Source organism: Oncorhynchus gorbuscha, linkage group LG01, assembly GCF_021184085.1.
Source record: "Oncorhynchus gorbuscha isolate QuinsamMale2020 ecotype Even-year linkage group LG01, OgorEven_v1.0, whole genome shotgun sequence".
Lineage (NCBI taxonomy): Eukaryota > Metazoa > Chordata > Actinopteri > Salmoniformes > Salmonidae > Oncorhynchus > Oncorhynchus gorbuscha.
The window spans coordinates 70,541,783-70,565,386 of NC_060173.1; positions in this window are offsets into that span (position 1 = coordinate 70,541,783).

A 23,604-nucleotide genomic window follows, 5' to 3' on the forward strand; every position below is an offset into this window, starting at 1 on the left:
ACACAGAGCCCACCCCCCCTGTGTCCAGCTGGGTGCCTGTACGTTCGTCTGCTGTCCGTGACAGGTTGATCTATTGGGCCCACACGTCACCCTCCTCTGGTCACCCTGGCATCGGTCGGACGGTGCGCTGCCTTAGTGGGAAGTACTGGTGGTCCACCGTGGCCAAGGACGTGAGGGTTTATGTTTCCTCCTGCTTGGTGTTTGCCCAGTGCAAGGCTCCCAGGCACCTGCCCAGAGGGAAGTTACAACCACTACCATTTCCACAACGGCCGTGGTCACACCTGTCGGTGGACTTCCTGACGGAACTTCCTCCCTTACACCACGATCCTGGTCATTGTGGATCGGTTTTCTAAGTCCTGCCGTCTCCTCCCTTTGCCTGGTCTCCCTACAGCCCTACAGACTGCGAAGGCCCTGTTTACACACGACGTCCGGCACTACGGGTGTGAGGACATCGTTTCTGATCAAGGTCCCCAGTTCACATCCAGGGTCTGGAGAGCATTCATGGAACGTCTTGGGGTCTCGGTCAGCCTCACCTCAGAGGTTTTCACCCCGAAAGTAACGAGCAGGTAGAGAGAGTAAACCAAGATGTGGGTAGGTTTCTGCGGTCATATTGCCAGGACCGGCAGGGGGAGTGGGCGGCGTTCATCCCCTGGGTAGAGATAGCCCAAATCTCACTCCGCCAGTCCTCCACTAACATCTCGCCTTTCCAGTGCGTACTAGGGTATTAGCCGGTTCTGGCACCGTGGCATCAGAGCCAGATCGCAGCTCCTGCAGTGGACGAATGGTTCAAGCACTCAGAAGAGACCTGGGACATGCCCATGTGCACCTACAACGGGCCGTGAGGCAGCAAAAGGCGAGCGCCGACCACCACCGCAGTGATGCCCCGGTGTTTGCACCGGTGGACCGAGTCTGGCTCTCGACCCGAAATCTGCCCCTCCGCCTGCCCTGCCAGAAGCTGGGCCCGTGGTATGTGGGACCAATCAAAGTCCTGAGGCGACTGTACGAGGTATGCTACAGGTTTCATCTTCTCCCAGATTACCATATTAATCCCTCGTTCCATGTGTCTCTCCTCTGGCCGGTGGTGGCAGGTCCACTCCAGGAGTCTGGAGTGGGCAGAGGTTCCTCCGCCCCCTCTGGACATCGAGGGGGCCCGGGTGTATGCTGTTCGAGCCATCCTGGACTCGAGGCGTCGGGCAAGGGGCCTTCAGTACCTTGTGGAGTGGGAAAGGTACAGTCCAGAGGAGAGATGCTCGGTGCCGATGGAGGAAGTTTTGGACCCTTCGTTGCTGCGGGAGTTCCAGCGTCTCCATTCGGATCGCCCTGCACCTCGTCCTCCAGGTGGGCCCCGAGGCCGGTGTCGGCGCGCGGCTGGAGCCGATGTTTCAAGAGGGGGGTACTGTCACGACTTCCACCGAAGTCAGTCCTTCTCCTTGTTCGGGCGGCGTTCGACGGTCGACGTCACCGGCCTTCTAGCCACCACCGATCTACTTTTCATTTTCCATTTTTTTTGTCTTATACTTACACACCTGGTTTCACTCACCCAATTACCTGTTTATTATTTAACCCTCTGTTCCCCATGTTTGTTTGTGAGTGATTATTCTTTGTAAATCGGCCTGTTTTTTTGCCTTGTATTTCTGAGTAAAGTACGTTGATTACTAATTTCTGCTGTCCTGCACCTGACTCTACACCAGCTACACACAGGACCCCATTACAGATGCAAGTTTCTGACTTGGAATTCCGAGTTGGATGACCGTTCAAAGCGATTTTTCCCAGTTATTTTTTTCCGAGTTCCTGGTTGTGATGATTAGTTAAAACAGATTTCAGGTAAGACAGAAGTCTGAGAAACACTGTAGACGGAAGTCTGAAATGTCCCAGTTCCCAGTTGTTTTGAACATTAGTCTCAGTGGAGTGAGGGAGAGAGCAGCAGAAGGTCCCCGCGCTCTCCTTCCTTTCTACCAGTAAGATTGACCAGAGAGAGGTGACACCGTCTTCCACCTGATGGCAAAACTCGATTCGCACCGCATCCGCATCATGCACAAATTCATGGTGTGTATGACCAGAGAAAGTGAAATATTCCTTGATATTAAAATAGGCACGACGTGCTGCTAATAATAATAAAAACGGCAGTGGAAGTAAGGAAAATTGCATTTCATGTTTTGTGTTGAATAAAAACAGTTAACAGTCCAGAATAAAGACTTAAACATCAACCCACTCATAAAGACAGCATCTCATTGCTGTATTCCTTGACAGTCTCTCTCTGGTCATTGTCTTAAAAGTGATGAAATCTTGCATAGGCTATAATCAAACTTTGCTGTGGCCGGGGTCGTGGAAGCTGTACTATATGTATTTATTAGGGATCCCCATTAGCTGCTGATACTCTTCCTGTGGTCCAAACATGTTAAAGTACTTACATTACATATAAAACAAAAGATGAAACAATACATCATATAACATTATTACAACACTACATATCTACAATACCACATGTTTAATACCACCTTAAAGTACAACAAAATCACAATGTATGTGTATGTATGTGTCTGTACCTTTGTTTGTGTCTCTTCACAGTGCCCGTTGTTCGATAAGATGTATTTTTACCTGTTTTTTTAAATCTGATTCTATTGCTTGCATCAGTTACCTGATGTGGAATAGAGTTCCATGTAGTCATGGCTCTATGTAGTACTGTGCGCCTCCCATACTCTTTTCTGGACTTTCTGGAAACCTCTGGTGGCATGTTTTGTGGGATATGCATGGGTCCCAGTGATTTGAGCTATCCGATTGGCCAAAACAGTAGGCACTGTCATGTTTTGTCATATATTGTCTTGTCATTATGCTTTCCCTTCTGTTCGTTTCCCCCTGCTGGTCTTATTAGGTTCGTTCCCTTTTTTCTATCCCTCTCTCTCCCCCTCCCTCTCTCTCCTCTCCCTATCGTTCCGTTCCTGCTCCCAGCTGTTCCTATTCCCCTAATCAATCATTTAGTCTTCCCACACCTGTTCCTTATTTTGTCCCCTGATTAGAGTCCCTATTTCTTCCCTTGTTTCCGTTCCTGTCCTGTCGGATCCTTGTATCTATAATTCACCGTGCTGTGTCTATGTTTTGCCCTGTCGTGTCGTGTTTCCCTCAGATGCTGCGTGGTGAGCAGGTGTCTGAGTCTGCTAGGTTCAAGTGCCTTCCCGAGGCAACCTGCTGTTCAAGATCGAGTCTCCAGTCAGTTCTCGTCATTACGAGTGGAAGTTGTGTTTTTTGATTGTATTTTACTTTACTGGATTAAAGACTCTGTTTTCGCCAAGTCGCTTTTGGGTCCTCATTCACCTGCATAACAGAAGGATCCGACCAAGAATGGACCCAGCGACTATGGATTCTCTCTACTCTACTCTCGAGTTCCAGGGAGCGATGCTCGGCAGACACGAGCAGGAATTGTCTGCTGCTCGGCATGCCGTTGAGACCCTGGCCGCTCAGGTCTCCGACCTCTCAAGACAGTATCAGAGTCTTCGTCTCGTGTCACCAGCTACTTCCGGTTCTTCCGAGCCTCCGGAACCTAGGGTTAATAACCCACCTTGTTATTCTGGGCAGCCCACTGAGTGCCGCTCCTTTCTCACCCAGTGTGATATCGTGTTCTCTCTCCAACCCAACACATACTCAAGAGAGAGAGCTCGGATTGCCTACGTCATATCACTCCTTACTGGTCGGGCTCGGCAGTGGGGCACAGCTATCTGGGAGGCAAGCGCTGAGTGTACTAACAATTATCTGAACTTTAAAGAGGAGATGATAAGGGTTTTTGATCGCTCAGTTTTTGGGAAAGAAGCTTCCTGGTCCCTGTCTTCCCTATGTCAAGGTAATCGATCCATAACGGATTACTCAATAGAGTTTCGCACTCTTGCTGCCTCCAGTAACTGGAACGAGCAGGCGTTGCTCGCTCGCTTTCTGGAGGGACTCCACGCTAAGGTTAAGGATGAGATTCTCTCTCGGGAGGTTCCATCCAGCGTGGATTCTTTGATTGAACTCGCTATTCGCATTGAACGACGGGTAGATCTTCGTCACCGAGCTCATAGAAGAGAGCTCGCGTTAACTGTGTCTCCCCTCTCTCCGACACTACCGTCTTTCCCCACTGACTCAGGTGTTGAGCCCATGCAGCTGGGGGGTATTCGCATCTCGACTAAGGAGAGGGAACGGAGAATCACCAACCGCCTCTGTCTCTATTGCGGTTCCGCTGGTCATTTTGTCATTTCATGTCCAGTTAAAGGCCAGAGCTCATCAGTAAGCGGAGGGCGACTGATAAGCGCTACTAGACGGTCCTCTCCGTCAAGTACATGTACTACTTTACCGGTCCATCTACGCTGGACCGGATCGGCAGCATCCTGCAGTGCATTAATAGACTCTGGGGCAGAGGGCTGTTTTATGGACAAAGCCTGGGCGCGGGAACATGACATTCTTCTCAGACAGTTAGGGGAGCCCACGGTCATGTTTGCCTTGGATGGTAAGTCCTCTCCCCAGTATATTATATGAAACACTACCCTTAACCCTCATTGTATCTGGTAACCATAGTGAGACCATTTCTTTTTTTATTTTTTGTTCACCTTTTACACCTGTTGTTTTGGGTCATCCCTGGCTAGTGTGTCATAATCCTTCTTTTGATTGGTCTAGTGGTTCTGTCCTTTCCTGGAGCGTTTCTTGTCATGTGAAGTGTTTAATGTCTGCTATTTCTCCTGTTTGTTCTGTCCCCTCTTCTCAGGAGGAACCTGGTGATTTGACAGGAGTGCCGGAGGAGTATCATGGTCTGCGCACGGTCTCCAGTCGGTCCAGAACCAACTCCCTTCCTCCTCACCGGTCGTATGATTGTTGTCCTGTTCTCTTCAAGAAGCGTTTTGCATCCGCTCCTATCCTTGTTGCACCTGACGTCACTAAGCAGTTTATTGTTGAGGTTGACGCGTCGGGGGTGGGCGTGGGAGCCATTCTGTCCCAGCGCTCCGATACTGACGATGGGGTCCACCCTTGTGCGTATTTTTCTGCTTCTGCTCCTGGTCTTGCTGTGTCTCAGTCTGTTCCCTGCCATCGCATCTCTCCTGTTCTTGTTCCTGCCCTTGCTGTGTCTCAGTCTGTCCCTAGTTGTTACTCTCCTGGCCTGTTTGGTCCTGTTTGCTCTAAAGTTTTCAGTTCTCTACCCGTGTCTCATTTTTTTTTTTTTAGAGTAGTACCCTAGTTTCCCTTTTTATCGTTTTTCGTTACGGTCCTGAGGAGAGGAGTTGGGTTCTTTCTCGGGACGTGCTGGACCGTGTGATCTATGATTTCCTCCGTTGCCGCCAGTGTTCCTCCTCGAGAGCGCCAGGAGGCGCTCGGTGAGTGGGGGGGTACTGTCATGTTTTGTCATATATTGTCTTGTCATTATGCTTTCCCTTCTGTTCGTTTCCCCCTGCTGGTCTTATTAGGTTCGTTCCCTTTTTTCTATCCCTCTCTCTCCCCCTCCCTCTCTCTCCTCTCCCTATCGTTCCGTTCCTGCTCCCAGCTGTTCCTATTCCCCTAATCAATCATTTAGTCTTCCCACACCTGTTCCTTATTTTGTCCCCTGATTAGAGTCCCTATTTCTTCCCTTGTTTCCGTTCCTGTCCTGTCGGATCCTTGTATCTATAATTCACCGTGCTGTGTCTATGTTTTGCCCTGTCGTGTCGTGTTTCCCTCAGATGCTGCGTGGTGAGCAGGTGTCTGAGTCTGCTAGGTTCAAGTGCCTTCCCGAGGCAACCTGCTGTTCAAGATCGAGTCTCCAGTCAGTTCTCGTCATTACGAGTGGAAGTTGTGTTTTTTGATTGTATTTTACTTTACTGGATTAAAGACTCTGTTTTCGCCAAGTCGCTTTTGGGTCCTCATTCACCTGCATAACAGGCACACTCGATTTAGCCACAGAGCTCCCGGTTCGCAGAGTAGGCGGAGTTTGTATTTTCCTTAAGATTTTTTTATGAGCAAGGCCTTATTTCTATGACTTTATTTCATATTCCATTCACCCAGTTCAATGTTACATCGATAGATTTAGGCTATTACATGATACTAAAATGTTCCCTATACCTATCATGAGGTTGCTACAACCTACCCTAGGAATGAAAGTTTACATTGCAGTTAGCTGGACAAGTTGAGAGAAATTATTGTAATTAAGTTAACAGACATTGACCTTTTCAATACCGCCTTGTCCACTCTTGCCTCCATCTTGCTGATCTAGGCTATAATAATTTGTACAACAGTTGCAAACGGGAGTTTCTAATGGACAAACTCAGGTATGTTTATCCCCATTTAGTTCTGTTGAAGAAACGTTTTTCAACGGAATCGGCGGAATGAATACACCCCTGATCACATGCAAACACAGTTCACTTTCATAGCAGCCAGATACAAGCAGCATGATCCCTTTGATCATTGTATCATTCCTTTTTGCATCTACACACTCTCCTCCTCTCACCTTTTCCCTTTGCCTGTGGACTTCAGTGCACAACACATCAGCTGTCTGTAACCAGAAAAAAACCTTTCCATATCATAACCAGTCATCGCTACACACAGCCAACATTGTTGTCATCATATTAGCTAACGTCATTGTCAATATAGCTACTAAAACTAACACGTGGCAATAAATTAATAAATAAAGCCAAAAGCTTACCTTGACTTGGAATATTTCCAGTGTTGGATAGAAATAGCCAGATAGCTAATATAGCATCCCGATCTGTTTGAGGTGGGTGTTTGAGTAGGCTAAACTATCTAGCTGTATGGTTTTTGTCTGTAGCTTATGATTTCAGTACTAGATTAATTACATTTCTACATGTTAGTTCATGCTGCAAAAAGCTCTGATACGTTGGAGGACGTCCTCCGGAAGTTGTCATAATTACTGTGTAAGTCTATGGAAGGGGGTAAGAACCATGAGCCTCCTAGTATTGAAGTCATTGTACTCATAGGAGGATGGAAACTTTTGGGTAGCACCATGGTGCTACCTTACAGAATGCTGTTGAGGCTACTGTAGACCTTCATTGCAAAACAATGTGTTTTAATAAATTACTTGGTGATGTGAATATGGAGTATTTATCATAGTTTTATCTAAAAAGGATTACTGGCAGGGAGCTCAGCCAATGATGTACTGGGCCCTCCACACCACCTTCTGTACCGCTTTGCCATAACAAGTGGTGATGCAGCCAGTCAAGATGCTCCCTGGTCTTACTGACATTGAGTGAGAGGCTGCCAAGTCTGCCAAGTCTCTGACCTCCTCCCTATGGGAACGGTGATCAGACTTACCACCGTCGTGTTGTCAGCAAACTTGATGGTCAAGTTTGAATGGACTATTTGCATTGTGTGCCTCCCCCCACCCCTCTTTTTACCCTGCTGCTACTCTCTGTTTATCATATATGCATAGTCACTTTAACTATATATCCATGTACATACTACCTCAATTGGGCTGACTAACCAGTGGTCCTGCACATTGGCTAACCGGGCTATCTGCATTGGGTCCCACCCATCACCCGCCAACCCCTCTTTTACGCTACTGCTACTCTCTGTTCATCATATATGCATAGCCACATTAACCATATCTACATGTACATACTACCTCAATCAGCCTGACTAACCGGTGTCTGTATGTAGCCTCGCAACTTTTATAGCCTTGCTACTGTATATAGCCGGTCTTTTAACTGTTGTTTTATTTCTTTACCTAGCGATTGTTCCCCTGAAACCTTTTTTGCACTATTGGTTAGAGCCTGTAAGTAAGCATTTCACTGTAAGGTCTAAACCTTTTGAATTCAGCGCACGTGACAAATAAACTTTTTTTAAATTTGATTTGGTGATGGAGTCATGTGTGGCCACTGTCCTGTGGTCCCATGGTTTTTATACTTGCGTACTATTGAATTTATAGACCTCCACAAGCATGGTTCATCCTTGGGAGCAATTCACAAACACCTGAAGGTACCACGTTCATCTGTACAAACAATAGTATGCAAGTATAAAAGCCATGGGACAACACAGCCGTCATACCGCTCAGGGAGGAGCAGAGATGAAAGTACTTTGGTGCGAAAAGTGCAAATCAATCCCAGAACAACAGCAAAGGACCCTGTGAAGATGCTGGAGGAAACAAGTACAAAGGTATCTATATCCCACAGTAAAATGAGTCCCATATTGACATAACCTGAAAGGCCGCTCAGCAAGGAAGAAGCCACTGCTCCAAAACCCGCCATAAAAAGCCAGACTACGGTTCGCAACTGCACATGGGGACAAAGATCGTACTTTTTGGAGAAATGTCCTCTGGTCTGATGAAACAAAAATAGAACTGTTTGGCCATAATGACCATTGTTATGTTTGGAGGAGAAAGGGGGATGCTTGCAAGCCGAAGAACACCATCACAACTGTGAAGCAAGAGGGTGGCAGCATCATGCTGTGTGGGTGCTTTGCTGCAGGAGGGAGGGGTGCACTTCACAAAATCGATGGCTTCATGAGGTTGGAAAATATGTGGATATATTGAAGCAACATCTCAAGACATCAGTCAGGAAGTTAAAGCTTGGTCGCAAGTGGATCTTCCAAATGGACAATGACCCCAAGCTTCCAAAGTTGTGGCAAAATGGCTTGAGGAATACAAAAGTCAAGGTATTGGAGTGGCCATCACAAAGTCCTGACCTCAATCCATTAGAACATTTGTGGGCAGAACTGAAAAAGTCTGTGTGAGCAAGGAGGCCTACAAACCTGACTTAGGTACGTTAGCTCTGCCAGGAGGAATGGGCCAAAATTCACCCAATTTATTGTGGGAAGCTTGCGGAAGGCTACCCGAAATGTTTGACCCAAGTTAAGCAATTTAAAGGCAATGCTACCAAATACTAACTGAGTGTATGTAAACTTCTGGCCCACTGGGAATGTGATGAAATAAATAAAAGCTGAAATAATTCATTTTCTTTACTATTATTCTGACATTTCACGTTCTTAAAATAAAGTGGTGATCCTAACTGACCTAAAACAGGGAATTTTTACTCGGATTAAATGTCAGGAATTGTGAAACTGAGTTTAAATGTATTTGGCTAAGGTGTATGTAAACCCCAGACTTCAACTGTATATATATGTATATGTATTTATGTGTATGTATGAATGTGGATATACATTGGGGGGAACAAGTATTTGATACACTGACGATTTTGTAGGTTTTCCTACTTACAAAGCATGTAGAGGTCTGTTTTTATCATAGGTACACCTCAACTGTGAGAGATGGAATATAAAACAAAATCCAGAAAATCACATTGTATGATTTTTAAGTAAACAACCAACCAGTAAGAATTCCGGCTCTCACAGACCTGTTAGTTTTTCTTTAAGAAGCCCTCCTGTTCTCCACTCATTACCTGTATTAACTGCACCTGTTTGAACTCATTACCTGTATAAAAGACACCTGTCCACACACTCAATCAAACAGACTCTAACCTCTCCACAATGGCCAAGACCAGAGAGCTGTGTAAGGACATCAGGGGTAAAATTGTAGACCTGCACAAGGATGGGATGGGTTACAGGACAATAGGCAAGCAGCTTGGTGAGAAGGCAACAACTGTTGGTGCAATTATTAGAAAATGGAAGAAGTTCAAGTTGATGGTACATCACCCTCGGTCTGGGGCTCCATGCAAGATCTCACCTTGTGGGGCATCAATGATCATGAGGAAGGTGAGGGATCAGCCCAGAACTACACAGCAGGACCTGGTCAATGACCTGAAGAGAGCTGGGACCACAGTCTCAAAGAAAACCATTAGTAACACACTACGCTGTCATGGATTAAAAACACAGAGTTTGATCATGTGCTGACAGAGAGAGGGAGGAGTTTGGGGAGTGTTTAAAATGAGAAGAGATTTTTTTTAATCTTTTTTTTTTTTTTTTTTCCAAAGGCTGCATTTCACTTTGAGCTGACATGGAGATGAGCATTCTAGAGTGGTGAGGAGTGGTTTCATGTATATTTATGAGTATCAATTAAGCAGCCAGAAGCATTGTACTTTCTTTATTGCTTAAGGGATTGTGTTAAGTTTTATTTACTATTTCTCTTTTCAATAGAATAGAATAGTATAGATGGCTCCAGTGCGCTCATGTCCAATATGCTATAAGGTTGTGATTGGCTTCAGTCAGCACCTTAGGTATGTACACCATGTGAGGAAAGGGTACTCCTTTGTAGGTGGTAGTCAGGCCGCATCAATGTCAGGCAGGAGCAGTGTCCAGTGTCAGGATGCTCCACACATCTTAGCAGACTAGACCGGCATATAGACTCAGAGCTCAACAGAGCACAGAGACAGGTTTTAGAGGACCTTAGGAGACGGCTGACGATGGAGAGGCTGGTGGTGTTGAGGGCATCGATCCCTGCCATCCCAATGGTGACAGATTTAGATATTGTGGAGAAGAAGGAAAGAAGAGGACGAAATGTTATGTTCATCTACAGAAGCAAAGGAGGAAGTGGACTGCAAAGAGGATTCCTGCCACTGCCATGCACCAATCCTGAGACTGAAAAAAGCTGTGCAAGAGCGGGATGAAGCACTGCATACAAGAAGTGAGACCAACAAATCCATTATAGAGGACAACCTGAAGTTGATCTCTGATCTGCAAAGGGTGAGGAAGAAGTACCAGCTGCTGAAAAGGCAGATGGGGATTGGCATGGTGAAGGCCCTCAACTTTCAGGCAGAGTCAGACACAGACACAAAGCAAGAGGAGCAGGACCAAGCTACAGGTACAGGGGACCAGAGAGAGGAGCCTACAGTGTCCGGATCTAGCTGCAAACTCATCTTCCCGGGCTCTGCTATGAGTAAGTACTGTTTCTTCAAATAGTGACAAGAGTTTGTGTTTGAAAAGAATATCATAAACCACCTGATTGATTCATGTAGCCTCATGAGATTGTAATTCTAGTCTAAAATGTTTTTTTTTTGATTGGGTGTGTTTATTGAGGGATTCAGGAAGACCTGTGAGGGCCCTAATCCAAATTATAAGTTGAGTGAAAATTGTGCCTCAAAGGTCAAGAGGGTGACGCAATTTTTAAACTACATGGCGAAGAATGAGACCTACCAGTCCTCATTTTCCTGACAGACCATGACAAAATAAGGAAGTAAGCAGAATTATTTTTTCTCTCTAGCCTCACAAGCATTAACTAACAATGCAGTATGTGTGTGTGTTTTTAGATGGGTTCAATTCCTCCAGAAGAACAAGCCAATCACCACAGTCAACCACTACACCTTGACTATTGGTGCATTTCTTAAATATTCTGAGGAGACCCCTCCACCTGGCTGCCGGTTGACCGTGAACCAATGGATGGGGATCAACCGGTTGATGAAGGGCATTAGCAAGTCCATGAGACGACCAGTTTCCCTTCACCAGGTAAAGGTGAAGGACAACAAGGAAGGCAAGGTGGTGTCCAAAAAGAGCCTGCTGGATTGCCAGTCTCTTGCCAAGGCAAAAATTTAAGTGCCGAGTAAGTTTTTCTCAATCTGTTATGTCACTGTTTTTAGACACTTATAGATGTCAGAGATGTATAGAATGCATTATGGAGTGGGATTATGAAGCTGCCTTTTTTATTTTCATGTTCACAGAAACATTGGAAGAAACAAGGACACAGAGGAATCAGTACTGGTTTTATGGGTACCTGTGTGCCTGCTTTACATGCATATACGGCCACAGACCAGGCCTATATAAAAACATGTTGGTGAAAGAGGTGGAGGAGGCAAAATGTGACCTATCTGATCAATGTAAGTCTATGAAATACAGCTGGCTGTGTTTATTTGTTTGCTTGGTTATCTTTGGAAACAATTGCAGTCGCAGGATTGTAAATGTGTCTTTTTTGTGTTTTTTCTCTGTTCAATTTCAATTAGGTGGGGGAACACAAAACAAATCGGGAGTACGGCATGGTCAAGATGTCGCTGACAGAGGAGTACAGTTGGTTTTCCGACTTCCTCAAATTCAAGCACTGTCTCTTAGGGGGAAAGAAGGCCCAGCACTTCTTTTTCAATTCCACAAACACTCAGATGAAGAACCTGCCTGCCTACCTGAGGGAGGTGTGGAAGGAGATGGGTCGAACGCCTTTGACAGGTCAATAAACGAGGCAGCACAGCTCTTTTTAGCATCCAAGGCATTGACAAGATACTTAACAACTAGCGTGGTTACTGTGGTAGCACTATGCCCAGGCCTAAACCCTGATTGGTTTATACTATTAAAAATAAAATTATTAAAACAAAAGGAACGAAGTCGTACATTAAATAAGGATTCAATAATCTTAGCTGAAGAAGGTAGTCTTGAAATGGGGCGATAGTAAACTAAAAACTACTCTTTTCGAGAGCTGCCTTTGAAACACATACAAATATAAAGCCTGCAGAGATAAAACTGTGATTAAATGTATTAATGATACCAATTTTATCAGCAATAGAGACTCTAATCTAAATTAATTTATTGGGGGAGAAAGGAGGAGACACATCAGTGATACAAATACACATACACTTTCCCTCTCGTGCTGCTACTCTGTTCTTATTGTAATACGATTATCTATCCTGATGCTTAGTCACTTTACCCTGCCTTTATGTACATACAGTATCTACCTCAAATATCTCATACCCCTGCACAGTGATATGGTATTCCCTGTATATACCATACTGTATTCATTCAGCTTCGTTCTTGTGCATTTAATTCCTTTTATTTATCTTCTTGATTTTTTTGCTCTGCTTCATTGGGAAGGGCTTGTAAGCACCCATTTCACGGTAAAGTCTACACCCATTGTATTCGGCACATGTGACTAACCCTAACCCATTTCACGGTAAAGTCTACACCCATTGTATTCGGCACATGTGACAAATACAATTGTATTTGATTTTTATTTATTTAATAGATCATGATGAACAGATCAAAACCGTCACGCAAATTGACGTTCAATGATTAGACCAGCCATTTCCACCATCAAACAATACCATATGTTATTCCAACTCTCCCACAAGGCTTTTAGGGGTTAATGGCAGAGGCTAATGCAGCATTCCGCAATGCTTGCAGTTCTACCTGCAGTTACTGCTGATGGACTAAGCAATGTGCTCAACAATGCTTTCCAGTGGGTTAAAATGGAATATTATCCAATATATTAAACAGTGTAATGTGTTTGTTAAACACTAATATTTGTGGTTTACATAGTATTTGTTACATCAACTCATATTTAATCATATGAGTAAATCCAACACATTTTTATGGCTAATATTAATTCTTACATTGTTTGAGATTACACAAAGTATTTATTTTTTTAATCTCAAAAACATAGGGCATTACATGTACTCAATAATACCGTATGTCATTTTGTTAGTTTTTTAAAGTAGATTGAACACTTAATTTGTTACTCTTTCCCCGTATTTCAGATTTTCTCTCTACAATAATGCTGTAAAATGTAACATTATGGTATCATTATACCCCATTAAAGTGTGTTATATCTGTAATACTCCATTGTTGCCTGAATGTCTAAGTATTTTTTTCAGTGTTATGCATGTCCTTGACTGTACCTACATGCCCCTTTTTTGTAATATGGTCACATTAGGATATGCCAAGTTAATGCTGTATTTGGTAACACATTGTAGGGTCATTTGGATTGACATCGAAGCTAAACTTGGTCAAACGTGTTACTGGTGTTTCTGCCATTGTTTGGAGAAACAAATGTTCTGCATAGAACTCTGGGGGTTAGTGTACAGGGTGTGGTGCACTGTTTCACTGTAGTTTAGTAGGCACAAAATGTTTTGTAGGCACACAATGTATGTACAGTATGTCGGTAAATGTATACACTAGGTGAGTCTGTATTGGATTGGAGTGTATGGCCTGTCTGGGGATAAAATACAGTATGTGTGTGTCACTGCATGCGTGAATGTGTGCACTGACGCGTGTGCTTTCACATGTGACCTCCCATGTCCCAGAATGCCTCCTCCACCACACCAGCGGCGCATACACACACAAACGCATACAGTAAGTATTCCGCCCTAGACAAGCCAGGTTGCCAGAGCTACACAACTCCCACCCATTAGTGGCAGAAATCCAACATAACCATGGCAACCAGTCTTTTACCCCCAGGGAGACGAGCAGTAGAAGTGAAAGGCTCCATTCAATTTCCATAACCACCACGCGCACGCACAAACTTACACACGAATGCAGAAACCTCACAACACACATGAGCTCAGACCCATGCATTAGACACACACAAACACACACAGCCCAGTCTCCCAGTCCACCTCACATCGCCTCCAATGGTCTGGGCTGTAAGTGTGAGCTTGTTAGGGAGAGCAAACACATGCCTCATATTACATGGACACACACACTGTTACGCATTGCACACACAGGAACATTGTATTGTACACATCTTGTATTACACACACCTCACATTACATACACACACAAAAACAACCATGCATACCTTGCAGATTAGACGTTAGATTGTTTCACTCTATTTAGTCACCTCATATGCACAGATGATTACTAATGTGGATATAGTAACTAATGTACATCTAGTAACTAATTTAGCAATGTCAGAGTTCTGAATATAAATATATACAGTATATACAGTGTATTCACACCCCTTGAACTTTTCAAAATTTTGCCTGAATTTAAAACTGATTATATTGAGATTGAGACTGATATACACACAATACTCCATAATGTTACATGTTACATTTGAATTATGTTTTTCGAAATGTTTACAAATTAATAAAAAATGAGAAGCTGAAATGTCTTGAGTAAATAAGTATTCAAAAGAGGCAAACGAAGCGGTCTTCTGGTCAGGCTCCGGAGACGGGCACATCGCGCGCCACTCCCTAGCATACTACTCGCCAATGTCCAGTCTCTTGACAAGGTTGAAGAAATCCGAGCAAGGGTAGCATTCCAGAGGGACATCGTATATATTCCCCCCCATGTAGACACATCGATGGCTCTGAACTAACTTTATTTGACTCTTTGCAAACTGGAATCCATATATCCTGAGGCTGCATTCATTGTGGCTGGGGATTTTAACAAGGCTAATCTGAAAACAAGACTCCCTAAATTATATCAGCATATCGATTGCGCAACCAGGGCTGGTAAAACCTTGGATCATTGCTATTCTAACTTCCGCGATGCATATAAGGCCCTGCCCCGCCCTCCTTTCGGAAAAGCTGACCACGACTCCATTTTGTTGCTCCCTGCCTACCGACAGAAGCTAAAACAAGAAGCTCCCACGCTGAGGTCTGTTCAACGCTGGCCCGATGGGATATGTTTCGTATTGCGTCAGACAACTACATTGACGAATACGCTGATTCGGTGAGTGAGTTCATTAGAACGTGCGTTGAAGATGTCGTTCCCATAGCAACGATTAAAACATTCCCAAACCAGAAACCGTGGATTGATGGCAGCATTCGTGTGAAACTGAAAGCGCGAACCACTGCTTTTAATCAGGGCAAGGTGACCGGAAACATGACCGAATACAAACAGTGTATCTATTCCCTCCGCAAGGCAATCAAACAAGCTAAGCATCAGTATAGAGACAAAGTAGAATCGCAATTCAACGGCTCAGACACAAGAGGTATGTGGCAGGGTCTACAGTTAATCACGGATTACAAAAAGAAAACCAGCCCAGTCACGGACCAGGATGCCTTGCTCCAAGGCAGACTAAATAACTTTTTGGCCCGCTTTGAGGACAATACAGTGCCACTGACACGGCCCGCAACCACAACATACAGACTCTCCTTCACCTCAGCCGTGGTGAGTAAAACATTTAAACGTGTTAACCCTCGCAAGGCTGCAGGCCCAGACAGCATCCCCAGCCGCGCCCTCAGAGCATGCGCAGACCAGCTGGCTGGTGTGTTTACGGACATATTCAATCGATCCCTATCTCAGTCTGCTGTTCCCACATGCTTTAAGAGGGCCACCATTGTTCCTGTTCCCAAGAAAGCTAAGGTAACTGAGCTAAACGACTACCGCCCCGTAGCACTCACTTCCGTCATCATGAAGGGCTTTGAGAGACTAGTCAAGGACCATATCACCTCCACCCTACCTGACACCCTAGAACCACTCCAATTTGCTTACCGCCCAAATAGGTCCACAGACGATGCAATCTCAACCACACTGCACACTGCCATAACCCATCTGGACAAGAGGAATACCTACGTGAGAATGCTGTTCATCGACTACAGCTCAGCATTTAACACCATAGTACCCTCCAAACTCGTCATCAAGCTCGAGACCCTGGGTCTCGACCCCGCCCTGTGCAACTGGGTACTGGATTTCCTGACGGGCCGCCCCCAGGTGGTGAGGGTAGGTAACAACATCTCCACCCCGCTGATCCTCAACACTGGGGCCCTACAAGGGTGCGTTCTGAGCCCTCTCCTGTACTCCCTGTTCACCCACGACTGCGTGGCCACGCACGCCTCCAACTAAATCATCAAGTTTGCAGACGACACAACAGTGGTAGGCTTGACCAACAACGACGAGAAACCTACAGGGAGGAGGTGAGGGCCCTCAGAGTGTGGTGTCATGAAAATAACCTCACACTCAACGTCAACTAAACTAAGGAGATGATTGTGGACTTCAGGAAACAGCAGAGGGAACACCCCCCTATCCACATCAATGGAACAGTAGTGGAGAGGGTAACAAGTTTTAAGTTCCTCGGCGTACACATCACAGACAAACTGAATTGGTCCACCCACACAGACAGCATCGTGAAGAAGGCGCAGCAGCGCCTCTTCAACCTCAGGAGGCTAAAGAAATTTGGCTTGTCACCAAAAGCACTCACAAACTTCTACAGATGCACAATCGAGAGCATCCTGTCGGGCTGTATCACTGCCTGGTACGGCAACTGCTCCGCCCACAACCGTAAGGCTCTCCAGAGGGTAGTGAGGTCTGCACAATGCATCACCGGGGGCTAACTACCTGCCCTCCAGGACACCTACACCACCTGATGTCACAGGAAGGCCATAAAGATCATCAAGGACAACAACCACCCGAGCCACTGCCTGTTCACCCCGCTATCATCCAGAAGGTGAGGTCAGTACAGGTGCATCAAAGCTGGGACCGAGAGACTGAAAAACAGCTTCTATCTCAAGGCCATCAGACTGTTAAACAGCCACCACTAACATTGAGTGGCTGCTGCCAACACACTGACTCAACTCCAGCCACTTTAATAATGGGAATTGATGGGAATTGAGGTAAAATATATCACTAGCCACTTTAAAAAATGCTACTTAATATAATGTTTAGATACCCTACATTATTTATCTCATATGTATACGTATATACTGTACTCTATATCATCTACTGCATCTTTATGTAATACATGTATCACTAGCCACTTTAAACTATGCCACTTTGTTTACATACTCATCTCATATGTATATACTGTACTCGATACCATCTACTGCATCTTGTCTATGCCGCTCTGTTCCATCACTCATTCATGTATCTTTATGTACATATTCTTTATCCCTTTACACTTGTTTGTATTAAGGTAGTAGTTTTGGAATTGTTAGCTCGATTACTTGTTGGTTATTACTGCATTGTCGGAACTAGAAGCACAAGCATTTCGCTACACTCGCATTAACATCTGCTAACCATTTGTATGTGACAAATAACATTTGATTTGATTTGAAACTCTGGTTGTGGCAAGCCTAAAGAAGTTCAGGAGTAGAAATTTGCTGAACAAGTCACATAATAAGTTGCATGGACTCACTTTGTGGGCAATAGTAGTATTGAACATTATTTTTACATCCCCATCTCTGCACCCCACACATACAGTTATATGTACAGTCCCTCAGTTGAGCAGAGAATTTCAAGCACAGATTCAACCACAAAGACCAGGGAGGTTTTCCAATTGTTCGCAAAGAAGGGCACCTATTGGTAGAATAGAAGGTCGCCTCCTTCTAGATGGTAGTGGGGTGAACAGAGCAGTAGAAGTTTGTGAGGGTCTTAGGGGCCAAGACAAATTTCTTCAACCTCCTGAGGTTGTGCGTCTGTGTGAATGGACCATTTCTGGTTGTCAGAGATGTACACACCGAGGAACTTGGAGCTTTTCACCCTCTGCACTGCGGGCCTGTCGATGTATTGGTATTTATTTATTATGGATCCCCATTAGTTGCTGCCAGTGCAGCAGGTACTCTTCCTGGAGTCCAACAAAATTAAGGCAGTCATACATTTTTTGTAAATTTACAATACATTACAATCAGATTTCACAACATAAGTGTGTGCCTTCAGGCCCTTACTCTTCTATCGACAACACAGAATCCATGTGTACGCGTAAGTATGTTATTGTGTGTTTGTATGCATGTGTCTGGCCTATGTTTGTGATGTATTTGTATCTGTTTTTAATCTGATTTTACTGCTTGCATGAGTTACTTGATGTGGAATATCAGTGGGTTTTGTGATGAATGAGCTATCGGATTCAATGAATGATAGAGCGTAATTTGCCTTTTTGCCCAAAACTTCATTTAAGGCGCTCCAAAGCGTTTTACTGTCATTCTTTATGTCATTTGTCTTTCTTTCATTATGTAGTTTCTTCTTTTTATTCAGATTAGTCACATGATTTCTCAATTTGCAGTGCATTTGCCAATCGTTTGTACAGCCAGACTATTTGCCATTTGTTTACATCCCTGTCAGTGAGCATTTCTCCTTTGCCAAGATAATCCATCCACCTGACAAGTGTGGCATATCAAGAAACTAATTAAACATGATAATTGATCATTACACAGGTGCACCTTGTGCTGCGGACAATAAAAAGCCACTTTAAAATGTGCAGTTGTCTCAAGTTGTCTCAAGTTTTGAGGGAGCATGCAAATGGAATGCTGACTGCAGGAATGTCCACCAGAACTGTTGAAAGATAATGTAATGTTTATCTCTCTACCATAAGCCGCCTGCAACATCGTTTTAGAGACCATCCCAATTTTTCAATTCCTCATCAATCCAAGGGCATTTAACACATTTTATGGTAATTTTCTCAACGGGTGCATGCTTATTAGTAACTGGGATAAGTAATTTAAAAAATGTGTCAAGTGCAGAATCTGGTTGCTCCTCAATACACACCATGGACCAACAAATATTCTTTATTTCAACAACATAGTTAGTGTACAAGTGCAGACCAGTGGAATGTTGTCCCATTCCTCTTCAATGGCTGTGCAAAGTTGCTGTATATTGATGGGAACTGGAACACACTGTCAAATACATCGATACAGAGAATCCCAAACATTCTCAATGGGTGACATTCTGGTGAGTATGCAGGCTATTGAAGAACTGGGACATTTTCATCTTCCTGGAATTGTGTACAGATCCTTGAGACATGGGGCCGTGCATTATCCTGCTGAAACATGAGGTGATGGAGGAGAATGAATGGCACGACAATTGGCCTCATGATTTCGTCATGATGTCTCTGTACATTCAAAATGCCATCAATAAAAAGCAATTATGTTCATTGCCCATGCACCACATCTGTGATGTGGGGGCTGTGCTTTGGCAAAGTGGGTGGGGTTATATCCTTCCTGTTTGGCCCTGTCCGGGGGTATCATCGGATGGGGCCACAGTGTCTCCTGACCCCTCCTGTCTCAGCCTCCAGTATTTATGCTGCAGTAGTTTGTGTCGGGGGCTAGGGTCAGTTTGTTATATCTGGAGGATATAACTTATCCTGTCTTATCCGGTGTCCTGTGTGAATTTAAGTATGCTCTCTCTAATTCTCTTTTTCTTTCTCTCTCTCGGAGGACCTGAGCCCTAGGACCAGGCCTCAGGACTACCTGGCATGATGACTCCTTGCTGTCCCCAGTCCACCTGGCTGTGCTGCTGCTCCAGTTTCAACTGTTCTGCCTGTGGCTATGGAATCCTGACCTGTTCACCAGACCTGCTGTTTTCAACTCTCTAGAGACAGCAGGAATGGTAGAGATACTCTTAATCATCGGCTATGAAAAGCCAACTGATATTTACTCCTGAGGTGCTGACTTGCTGCACCCTCGACAACTTCTATGATTATTATTATTTGACCATGCTGGTCATTTATGAACATTTGAACATCTTGGCCACTCCACCCGGCACAGCCAGAAGAGGACTGGCCACCCCTCATAGCCTGGTTCCTCTCTAGGTTTCTTCCTAAGTTTTGGCCTTTCTAGGGAGTTTTTCCTGGCCAACGTGCTTCAACACCTGCATTGCTTGCTGTTTGGGGTTTTATGCTGGGTTTCTGTACAGCACTTTGAGATATCAGCTGATGTACGAAGGGCTATATAAATACATTTGATTTGATTTTGATTTGAATAAGCCCACTGACACCATGTGCACACACATGCTAGCACACTCACTCTACTAGCATACATTGTAATGTTGTTGTATGGTGGTATTATACATTCTGTATTGTAGATACATACTGGTGTAATAATGTTATATGATGTACTGTTTATCTTTTGTTTTATGTGTAATGTAAGTGCCTTAATGTGTTTGGACCCCAGGAAGAGTAGCTGCTGCCTTGGCAGCAATAAATTCAATACCATGTGGCACTGTTCACAACATTGAAATAAGCTGACCCACACGACGCCATACACCCGGTCTGTATAGTTGAAACCGGGATTCATCTGTGAAGACTTCTCCAGCGTGCCAGTGGTCACTGAGTCGGTTACGACGCCAAACTGCAGACAGGTCAAGACCATGGTGAGGATGATGAGCACGCAGATGAGCTTCCCTGAGACAGTTTCTGACAGTTTGTGCAGAAATTCTTTGTTTGTGCAAATCCATAGTTTCAATTGCTGTCCGGGTGGCTTGTCTCAGCCGAATGTAGAGGTCCTGGGCTGGTGTGGTTGCACATTGGCTGCGGTTGTGAGGCCGGTTGGACGTACTGCCAAATTCTCTAAAACAACATTGGAGGCGGCTTATGGTAGACAAATAAACATTACATTCTCTTGCAACAGCTCTGGTGGACATGACTGTAGATTTTAGAGTGGCCTTTTATTGTCCCCAGCACAAGTTGCACCTGTGTAATGATCATGCTGTTTAATCAGCTTCTTGATATACCACACTTGTCAGGTGGATGGATTATCTTCGCAAAGGAGAAATGCTCACTAACAGGGATGTAAACACATTTGTTAAATAAGCTTTTTGTGCGTATGGAACATTTCTGGGATCTTTTATTTCAGCTTATTAATCTTGGGACCAATACTCTACATGTTGCGTTCATATTTTTACCACACCAATTGGTTTGATTTTTTATTTACTAGCTAATTAAAATGCAACAACCGGATAACATACACACATAATAAATGAGAAAGGTTCCTAGTGGACTGACAAAATATGGCAGCTTAAACACAACAAATGAAGAGGGGTGGGGAAGAGAGAGAGAGAGACAGAGGAGACTTATCATCTATACATTGTAGGACTGTCCTCACATTAATCAGATTCCTTGCACATGAACCACCGCTGGTTTGGAATCAGAAATAATGAATGTATTTATGTTAATGCCGTTTGCCGCTTCTCTGTCGGAACAAGCCCTCCTTCGGGAGAATGTTTGAACTTTCAGTGGCACGGTTGTCTTCTTGCGTCTTCTTGAGTCTTTTCTTGCATCTTTTCACACTGGACGATGCTCCTAGTGTGATGGTTAGACAATCGTGTCAAAGGTTCCCCATCGGTGATGAGGAACTAAAGGCACATTTAAAAGTGTCCCATACAATGATGGGATCTGCTGTACATACAGTGCAAAGCATTGAGACCCATTTACTTTTTCCACATTTTGTTATATTACAACCATATTCTGAAACTGATTAAATAAATATTTTCCTCCTCAATCTACAGTCGTGGCCAAAACTTTTGAGAATGACACAAATATTATTTGCTGCTTCAGTGTCTTTAGATATTTTTGTCAGATGTTACTATGGAATACTGAAGTATAATTACAAGCATTTCATAAGTGTCAAAGGCTTTTATTGACAATTACATGAAGTTAATGCAAAGAGTCAATATTTGCAGTGTTGACCCTTCAAGACCTCTGCAATCCACCCTGGCATGCCGTCAATTAGCTTCTGGCCACATCATGACTGATGGCAGCCCATTCTTGCATAATCAATGCTTGGAGTTTGTCAGAATATGTGAGTTTTAGTTTGTCCACCCGCCTCTTAAGGATTGATCACAAGTTCTCAATGGGATTAAGATCTGGGGAGTTCCTGGCCATTGACCCAACATATCAATGTTTTGTTCCCTGAGCCACTTAGTTATCACTTTTTGCCTTATGGCAACGTGATCCATCATGCTGGAAGAGGCATTGTTCGTCACCAAACTGTTCCTGGATGGTTGGGAGAAGTTGCTCTCGGAGGATGTGTTGGTACCATTCTTAATTCATGGCTTTGTTCTTAGGCAAAATTGTGAGTGAGCCCACTCCCTTGGCTGAGAAGCAACCCCACACATGAAGGGTCTCATACTGTTGGCATGACACAGGACTGATGGTAGTTCTCACCTTGTCTTCTCCGGACAAGCTTTTTTCCGGATGCCCCAAACAGTCGGAAAGGGGATTCATCAGATAAAATGACTTTACACCAGTCCTCTGCAGTCCAATCCCTGTACCTTTTGCAGAATATCAGTCTGTCCCTGATGTTTTTCCTGGAGATAAGTGGCTTCTTTACTGCCCTTCTTGACACCAGGCCATCCTCCAAAAGTCTTTGCCTCACTGTGCGTGCAGATGTACTCACACCTGCCTGCTGCCATTCCTGACCAAACTCTGTACTGGTGGTGCCCAGATCCCGCAGCTGAATCAAATTTAGGAGACGGTCCTGGCGCTTGCTGGACTTTCTTGGGCGCCCTGAAGCCTTCTTCACAACAATTGAACCGCTCTCCTTGAAGTTCTTGATGATCCGATAAATGGTTGATTTAGGTGCAACCTTACTGGCAGCAATATCCTTGCCTGTGAAGCCGTTTTTGTGCAAAGCAATGATAACGGCATGTGTTTCCTTGCAGGTAACCATGGCTGACAGAGGAAGAACAATGATTCCAAGCACCACCCTCCTTTTGAAGCTTCCAGTCTGTTATTCGAACTCAATCAGCATGACAGAGTGATCTCCAGCCTTGTCCTCGTCAACACTCACACCTGTGTAAATGAGAGAATCACTGACATGATGCCAGCTGGTCCTGTTGTGGCAGGGCTGAAATGCAGTGGAATTTTTTGGGGTGGGGAATTCAGTTAATTTGCATGGAAAAGAGGGACTTTTAATTGCAATTTATCTGATCACTCTTCATAACATTCTGGAGTATATGCAAATTGCCAACATACAAACTGAGGCAGCAGATTTTGTGAAAATTAATATTTCTGTCATTCTCAACTTTTGGCCATGATTGTACACACCACACCCCATAATGACAAAGCGAAAACAGGTTTTTAGAAATTAATGCAAATTTACACAAAATTAAAAACAGAAATATCATATTTACATAAGTATTCAGACCCTTTGCTACGAGACTCAAAATCGAGCTCAGTTACATCCTGTTTCCATTGAAAATCCTTGAGATATTTCTACAACTTGATTAGTCCACCTGTGGTAAATTCAATTGATTGAACATGATTTGGAAAGGCACCCACCTGTCTATATAAGGTCTCACAGTTGACAGTTGTGCGTGTCAGAGCAAAGGTCGAAGAAATTGTCCTTAGAGCTCTGA